The sequence below is a fragment of the Suncus etruscus genome, chromosome 2 (genome assembly GCF_024139225.1).
Source record: "Suncus etruscus isolate mSunEtr1 chromosome 2, mSunEtr1.pri.cur, whole genome shotgun sequence".
NCBI lineage: Eukaryota > Metazoa > Chordata > Mammalia > Eulipotyphla > Soricidae > Suncus > Suncus etruscus.
In genome coordinates, this window is record NC_064849.1 from 169,314,023 (window position 1) to 169,323,463 (window position 9,441).

General features: G+C 37.0%; 1 long non-coding RNA gene across 1 annotated transcript; it reads left to right on the plus strand.

Annotated features, from left to right (window-relative positions):
- The first annotated feature begins 281 nt into the window (after positions 1 to 281).
- LOC126001996 (uncharacterized) lies at positions 282 to 984 on the plus strand. Its single transcript, XR_007492886.1, has 2 exons — positions 282 to 797; positions 856 to 984. It is a non-coding gene; the product is annotated as an uncharacterized LOC126001996 (long non-coding RNA).
- Positions 985 to 9,441: the final 8,457 nt, after the last annotated feature.

Below are 9,441 nucleotides of genomic sequence, written 5' to 3' on the forward strand. Positions count from 1 at the left end.
CATTTTTTAAAAAATTACATTTTTGCTAATGAAGAGAATGAGGAATAAAAAATGGTAGAGCATGGGTAGGAGCAATTGCGCAGTGGTAGGGCATTTGCCTTGCATGATGCTGACCCATGACCGACCTGGTTCGATCCCCATTGTCCCGATATGGTCCTCCAACCCAGGAGTAATTTCTGAGCACATAGCCAGAAGTAAGCAAGTAACCCCTGAGATTCACCGGATGTGGCCCCCCGAAAAAAAATTGGTAGGGCAAGAGTGAAAAAATATTAATTAGGGTTAACTTGTAACAAAACCAAACGTTCAATGAAGGTGAAGGAAATTGAATTAAAAAATCCAAACTGTTTTTGATAGAATGAAATGATAAAAATAATTAGATGATCACAAGATGACATGTTGAACTGAAAAAGAATGATTTTTTATTTCAAATAAAAATATTTTAAATGTTTCATTTTTTGTGCAGTTAAAGCTTCAGGTTTTTTTTATTTGGTGGAGCTAACTTAATGCTATGTTGATGTTATTTTGCCTTAATTTATATATCTTAATATATATACACAAAATTTTGAACTACTTTGTATATACCTCAGTATCAAACTTATTATTAGAAGCAAATTTTTCAACTATATTATGTTTCTAAGGCTATAAAAGGAATCATGCAATGGCAAATTTTGCATGATATTTATAAAGTTGTGCATTATTATTAGTTCAATCTAATTCTACTCAAGCACATCTAACATGAGTAAAGAATACAACTAAGATCACATATTGATGGCATGTATGCTTATACACAGAAAAATGTAAAAAGAGATAGTTGGTGTATTCATCAGCTAGGACGCCAAACATAACAAAGACTAGGTAATATCAACATTCTGTTTCTAATAATTAAAATGCATACTGAGATAATATGATGATGCATGCTTTAGAGATGAGATATTATGTCTCTTCAAAGTTTGTGTTAACATAATAAAACCACTGCCAATAACATTTTATGAAGTCAAGTAGTTTCTTTTATTACATACAATTCAAGTGCATAGTGTTTTTCTTTCTTTTTTTTTCATGATCAGTCCTTTATTGGATATACAGCAATTTATTCATATTTAATTTTTTTGGATTATCTTTTTTTTCCTTTTTTTCTCTTTATTTGAATATCTTGATTACATAAATTATTGTGATAAGGTTTCAGTCATATAAAGATCACCCCTCTTCACCAGTGCAACATTCCTGCCACCAAAGTCCCAAATCTCCCTCCATCCCACCCCACCCCTACCTGTACTCCAGACAGGCTTTCCTGTTCCCTCATTCATTCACTTCATTATGGGAGTTCTCAGTGTAGTTATTTCTATAACTGTGCTCACCACTCTTTGTGGTGAGCTTCATGGAGTGAGCTGGTGTTCCAGCTCTCCTCTAATTGTCTCTGAGGATTGTTACAAAAAATGACTTTTATTTTTCTTAAAACCCATAGATGAGTGAGACTATTCTGCATCTCTCTCTCTCCCTCTGACTTATTTCACTCAGCATGATAGATTCCATGTACATCCATGTATAGGAAAATTTCATAACTTCATCTCTCCTGACGGCTGCATAATATTCCATTGTGTATATGTACCACAGTTTCTTTAGCCATTCGTAGGTTGAAGGGCATCTTGGTTGTTTCCAGAGCCGGGCTATTGTGAATAGTGCTGCAATAAATATAGGTGTGAGGAAGGGGTTTTTGTATTGTATTCTTGTGTTCCTAGGGTATATCTCTAGGACTGGAATAGCTGGGTCGAATGGGAGCTCAATTTCCAGATTTTGAAGAAACCTCCATATCGCTTTCCATAGAGGCTGTACTAGGCGGCATTCCCACCAGCAGTGGATAAGAGTTCCTTTCTCTCCACATCCCCGCCAGCACTGATTGTTCTCATTCTTTGTGATGTGCGCCAATCTCTGTGGTGTGAGGTGGTATCTCATTGTTGTTTTGATTTGCATCTCTCTGATGATTAGTGACGAGGAGCATTTTTTCATGTGTCTTTTGTCCATTTGTATTTCTTTTTTATCAAAGTGTCTGTTCATTTCTTCTCCCCATTTTTTGATGGGATTAGATGTTGTTTTCTTGTAAAGTTCTGTCAGTGCCCTGTATATTTTGGATATTAGCCCCTTATATGAAGGATGTTGGGTGAATAGTTTCTCCCACTCAGTGGGTGACTCTTGTATCCTGGGCACTATTTCTTTTGAGGTGCAGAAGCTTCTCAGTTTAATGTATTCCCATCTGTTAATCTCTGCTTCCACTTGTTTGGAAAGTGCAGTTTCCTCCTTGAAGATACCTTTAGTCTCAATGTCATGGAGTGTTTTACTGACGTGTTGTTCTATATACCTTATGGTATCTGGTCTGATATCAAGGTCTTTAATCCATTTGGATTTTACCTTCGTACATGATGTTAACTGGGGGTCTATGTTCGCTTTTTTGCAAGTCGCTAACCAGTTCTGCCAGCACCACTTGTTGAAGATATTTTCTCTGCTCCACTTAGGATTTCTTGCTCCTTTGTCAAAAATTAGGTAATTGTGGAGCCCGGGCGGTGGCGCTAAAGGTAAGGTGCCTGCCTTGCCTGCGCTAGCCTTGGACGGACCGCGGTTCGATCCCCCGGTGTCCCATATGGTCCCCCAAGAAGCCAGGAGCAACTTCTGAGCACATAGCCAGGAGTAACCCCTGAGCGTCACCGGGTGTGGCCCAAAAACCAAAAAAAAAAATTAGGTAATTGTATGCCTGGGGAATGTTCTCTGAGAACTCAAGCCTATTCCACTGATCTGAGGGTCTGTCTTTATTCCAGTACCATGCTGTTTTAATAACTATTGCTTTGTAGTACAGTTTAAAGTTGGGGAAAGTAATGCCTCCCATTTTCCTTTTCCCTAGGAGTGCTTTAGCTATTCGAGGATGTGTATTGTTCCAGATGAACTTCATAAGTGTTTGATCCACTTCTTTGAAGAATGTCATGGGTATTTTTAAGGGGATCGCATTAAATCTGTATAATGCTTTGGGGAGTATTGCCATTTTAATGATGTTAATCCTGCCAAGCCATGAGCAGGGTAAGTGTTTCCATTTCCGTGTGTCCTTTCTTATTTCTTGGAGCAAGGCTTTATAGTTTTCTTTGTATAGGTCCTTCACGTCTTTGGTCAAGTTGACTCCAACATATTTGAGTTTGTGTGGCACTATTGTGAATGGGATTGCCTTCCTGACTTCCATCTCTTCCCTATTATTATTGGTGTATAAAAAGGCCATTGATTTCTGTAGGTGGATTTTGTAGCCTGCAACCTTGCTATATGAATCTATTGTTTCTAGAAGCTTTTTGGTAGAGTCTTTAGGGTTTTCTAAGTAGAGTATCATGTCATCTGCAAACAATGAGAGCTTGACTTCTTTCTTTACTATCTGAATTCCCTTGATATTTTTTCTTGCCTGATCGCTATAGCAAGAACTTCCAGTACTATGTTGAAGAGGAGTGGTGAGAGCGGACAGCCTTGTCTTGTACCCAAATTTAGAGGAAAGGCTTTTAGTTTTTCTCCATTGAGGATAATATTTGCCATTGGCTTGTGGTAGATGGCTTCAACTAGATTGAGAAAGGTTCCTTCCATTCCCATCTTGCCAAGAGTTTTGATCAAGAATGGGTGTTGGACTTTATCAAATGCTTTCTCTGCATCTATTGATATGATCCTGTGATTTTTATTTTTCTTCTTGTTGATGTTGTGTATGATGTTAATAGATTTACGGATGTTAAACCATCCTTGCATTCCTGGGATGAAAAGTACTTGGTCGTAGTGTATGATCTTCTTGATGATGCATTGGATCCTATTTGCCAGGATTTTGTTGAAGATCTTTGCATCAGCATTCATCAGGGATATTGGTCTGTAATTTTCTTTTTTTGTCAGCGTCTCTGTCTGGTTTTGGTATCAAGGTAATGTTGGCTTCATAAAAGCTGTTTGGGAGAGTTCCCTTTTTTTCAATTTCATGGAAGAGTCTTGCTAGGATTGGTAGTAGCTCCTCTTGAAAGATTTGAAAAAATTCATTAGGAAAACCATCTGGGCCTGGGCTTTTCTTTTTTGGTAGATGTTTGATTACAGTTTCCATTTCCTCAGTAGTGATGGGGGTGTTTAGATATGCTACATCCTCCTTACTTAAATGTGGAAGGTTATAAATGTCCAAGAATTTTTCCATTTCTTCTAGGTTCTCATGTTTTGTAGCATAAAGTTTCTCAAAGTAGCCTCTGATTATCCTTTGGATCTCTGCAATTTCTGTTGTGATCTCCCCCTTTTCATTTCTAATATGGGTTATCAGATTTCTCTCTCTCTTTCTTTGTGAGTTTTGCCAATGGTCTATCAATCTTGTTTATTTTTTCAAAGAACCAGCTTCTGCTTTCGTTGATCTTTCAGATTGCTTTTTGGTTTTCCACTTCATTGAGTTCTGCTTTCAGCTTTATTATTTCCTTCTGTCTCCCTATTTTTGGTTCCTTTTGTTGGTCATTTTCTAATTGTTTAAGCTGTGCCATTAAGTTATTCTGGTATACTCCTTCTTCCTTCCTGATGTGTGCTTGTAGAGCTATAAATTTTCCTCTCAGGACTGCTTTTGCTGTGTCCCATAGATTCTGGCAGTTTGTGTCTTCATTATCATTTGTTTCCAGGAAAGTCTTGATTTCCTTTTTGATTTCATCTCGGACCCACTGGTTGTTCAGTAGCAGGGTGTTTAATTTCCAATTGTTAAAGTTTTTCTTCTGTGTGGCTTTGTATTTCACATCTAATTTCAGAGCCTTGTGGTCAGCAAAGGTAGCCTGCAAGATTTCTATCCTCTTGATTTTATGGAGGTATGTTTTATGTGTCAGCATGTAGTCTATTCTGGAGAATGACCCATGTACATTGGAAAATAATGTGTATCCAGGTTTTTTGGGATGGAGTGTCCTGTATATATCTACTAGTCCTCTTTCTTCCATAACTCTTTTCAGGGCTAGTATGTTTTTGTTGGGTTTCAGTCTGGTTGACCTATCAAGTGTTGATAGGGCTGTGTTGAAGTCTCCCACAATGATTGTGTTATTACTGATTTCTTCTTTCAGATTTGTCAGTAATTGTATTAGATAATTTGCTGGTCTCTCATTGGGTGCATATATGTTTAATAGTCTGATTTCTTCCTGTTGCACATATCCCTTGATTAGTACATAGTGTCCATCTTTGCCCCTTACCACTTTTCTGAGTATAAAGTTGGTGTCATCTGATATTAATATGGCCACCCCAGCTTTTTTGAAGGTCTTGTTTGCCTGGATAATTTTCTTCCAACCTTTGATTTTGAGTCTATGTTTGTTCTGACTATTCAGATGTGTTTCTTGTAGGCAGCAGAAGGTTGGATTCATGTTTTTGACCCATTTTGCCACTCTGTGTCTTTTAATTGGTGAATTTAGTCCATTGACATTGAGGGAGATGATTGTCATAGGATTTAATGTCATCTTTGTAGATAAGTTTGCTGTGTTTGTTGGTCTCTCTTGTCTTAGAGTAGACCTGTCAGTTTTTCCTTTAAGGCTGGTTTATTATCTGTGAAATTTCTGAGCTGTTGTTTATCCGTGAAGCTGTGTATTCTTCCTCCAAACCTGAATGTGAGTCGGGCTGGGTGCAGTATTCTTGGGGAGGCATTCATTTCATTCAATCTTGTCACAATATCCAACCACTGTCTTCTGGCCTTGAGAGTTTCTTGTGACATGTCTGCTGTAAGTCTTAGGGATGCTCCTTTGAATGTAATTTCCCTTTTTGATCTTGCTGCTTTCAGTATTCTATCCCTATCTATGGGATTTGTCATTGTAATGAGAATATGTCTTGGGGTGTTTTTCTTTGGGTCTCTTTTAGCTGGTATTCTTCGTGCATGCAGGATTTGATTGCATGTAGTCTTTAACTCTGGGAGTATCTCTTTGATGATGTCTTTGACAGTTGATTCTTCTTGGAGATATCCTTCCTGGGTTTCTGGGACTCCAATGATTCTTATGTTGTTTCTGTTGAGTTTATCAAAGACTTCTATTTTCATCTGTTCGCATGCCTTGAGTAGATTTTCCATTGCCTGTTTGTTTGTCTTAAGGTTCTTTTCCAATTTCTTCTGTTGTGTTGAGCTTTTCTGCATCTCATCTTCCAGTACTCCAGTTCTCTCCTCAGCTGCTGATATCCTGTTGGCGAGGCTATCCATTGTGGTTTTCAGTTGAGCAACCGTATTTTTCAGATCTGTTATTTCATTTTGGAGTTTTCTGATTTCTGTTTTTGTGTTCTCTTCAGATTGATCTATGCTCTTTTTGAGTTCTACAAACATATTCCATATTTCTATTCTAAACTCCTTATCTGAAAGGTTAATCAGGTGGTTGAAATTTATTAGATCAACTGAGCTTTCGTCTTCATACTCTATGGATGGTGTTTGCCTGCGAGTTTTCCTTATTGTCACGCTTGTAGTGTGGTTTTTCCTTCGTGTTGTGGTGGGGTTCATTGATTAGGAAGAGTTCGCGGCTGCAAGGGGAAGTGAAGTGGCTGAGCTCTTCTGCTGCCTCTAGTTGTAAGTCCTCAGAGTGAACAAAGGCAGGGCAGGGCAGAGCGATCCCGCAGCCCCAGAATGCAGCCACTCACCAGCTTCAAAATGCAGTTTTTTTGGGGGTGCGCTCCCTAGTCCCCTGAGGAAACATTTGGAAGTTCAGAAGCACAGTTTCAGGCAGACAGAGAATGGAGTTTTCCCCGAAGTCCTCAGAGTGAACAAAGGCAGGGCAGGGCAGTGCGATCCCACAGCCCCAGAATGCAGCCACTCACCAGCTTCAAAATGCAGTTTTTTTGGGGGTGCGCTCCCTAGTCCCCTGAGGAAACCTTTGGAAGTTCAGAAGCACAGTTTCAGGCAGACAGAGATAGGAGTTTTCCCCAAAGTCCTCAGAATGAACAAAGGCAGGGCAGGGCAGAGCGATCCCGGGGCCCCAGAATGCAGGCACTCACCAGCTTCAAAATGCAGTTTTTTTTTCGCATAGTGTTTTTCAACATCATTATGCAATATCTTTAGATCTCCACCAAAAGATATCTACATACATTTCTACCAGCTTAATCCCCTATCTTATCTAATCATGGTATCTAAGAAATTGTTTTTGTTTTGATTTTTTGCTTATATTGTTTCTTTACTTTTACATATGGTATAATTATAGGGGTTTTGTCATTCTCAATATAATAGTTCATTTTACTTAATACAAATAACCTCAAGTTCAATCATGTTGTGGTAAATCACAAGTTACAGTTATATTTTTAATTGCAGAAACATATTTAATTGTAAAAGCCATATCTTCTTTCAAATATTGTTGGGTTCTCATTTATTATCTATATATTGGTTTTTATAAATAATGCCACAATGAACATAGCAGCAACATATGTTTTTATAATTAATGTTTTTATATTTTTGGAGAAATACCTTAAAACTGAATGAATTAAATGGAATTTTTGGAGAGTTTTAAAAGGAATATATATGCCACTTTCCAACCAATAGTGCCTGAAATATCACCATCCCAGCTTTCACAATACTGAAGGCTAAGGAACTATTTTAAAAATTATGTTGATAATAAATATCTTCTAAAGCCTCTTTCTTTGGTTTTTAGATGGCTGACTTCCTCCTATCTTCTGTTTTTTTTGTATGTTCTTTGTTGCAACTGCCTCTTCTTATAAGAAAAAAGAAGATTTTATTAGAGTCCACCCTGTTACTTCGCTTTACTTTGCATACTTTGAGGCTCTGTGTGTAAATAAGGTATAAGGTTCAGGGAGTTAAAATTTGATTACATAAATTTGGAATATTATTCAACCCATTTATTTCTTCAAATGCATACAAAGTATTATTATATTCAATATAATACTTGAATACAGCATTGTGTATAAAGACTTTTATTATATTATGTATTTCCCATAAATTATGTGAACAACCAATTTTGCTTAATTATTTCTAAACATCCACAGAGATTTTCATTTGATCAAAGGAAGATAGAGTAACAGATTAACTTCATTTGGTCTATTTTATGGGTTAAATGAGACAGAAACATTTTATTATTATTGAAACAACTATTTTAAACTATTTATATACTATTTTAAAGTAGAAAAACAGATATCATGCTTGTTAACTTTTGTAATTATTGAGATTTATAAATATTAGTCATTTAATGAACTGTAAAACAGATATTTTTCAAAAGGAGAAAATAAATTTACTGTAAATAAATTAAGACATTATGGTAAGAGGTTTGCAACTGATGGGAACGTAGTTCATTGTGAGATTTTTTTTTAGATATCCCAAAGGACAATAAAACATCTAAGTAGACTTCCTATGTAAAACAGAGGGTAATATCAATGGAAAAATATATATACGTAATTTTTACCAGGAAATGATAAATGATATAGGAAGATAGCTCAAAGAAACATTATGTTTTGTTTGGAGAGCCAAACAAAAAAGACAAGAGTCTTTTTTCTATAATTTCCTATATTTATTTTTAATAGTTATTTTATAATTATAGACATTTCCTATAATTCTAGATCTCATAGCTACTGCCACTAAGTCTCAAAAGAGATGAAAGCCAAGCTGCATAAATTTACAAGGATACTCATTGGTTTGCTGGCTGAAAAATCTGGGGGCACCCTCAAGACTGGGGTGGGCCAAATTCTTGAGCTGCCAAGAACCAGAAGCCACATCCACACTCCATAACGCCTACCATGACAGAAACTCTATTTAACTTTATCACAAATAATCACTACTCTAGGTATACCTAACTGACAAATTCTCCAGGTACACTATTTTCAGGTTTAAAAACTCAAGGATCATCTCAAAATGGCGATGGACAAACCTCCAATACCCTTATTCTGAAAGACTCAAAGTCACTCTCGCTGTAAGCTCAAAGGACCGTTTCTACAAACCCTTGTGTTTCTGGAGGACATAGCTATACTGGTGGGCAGATAGGCCTCCAAATACCTGAATCTTTGTTAACTAAGTAGGAACGCACCAAATTCGCAAACAGCAACAAAGCCAATTAATGTCAATAACTGAGGCCAACAAAGTAAACCCCAGACATTGGCTTATGGTAACTTGTGTAACAATTTCACAAATGTAAATTACAGAAGCAAACTTTTTATATTTTATTTAAAAAACTTGATTACATACATGACTGTACATGTATGTACATGTGCATACATACATGGGTTTCAGTCATGTAAAGAACACCACCCATCACCAGTGCAATATTCCCATAACCAATGTCCCAAATCACCCTCCTCCCCACCTAACCCCTGCCTGTACTCTAGACAGGCTTTCTATTTCCCTCATACATTCTCATTATTAGGATAGTTCAAAACGTAGTTAGTTCTCTAACTAAAGTCATCCCTGTTTGTGGTGAGATTCATGAGGTGAGCTGTAATTTCCAGCCCTTCTCTCTTTTGTGTCTGAAA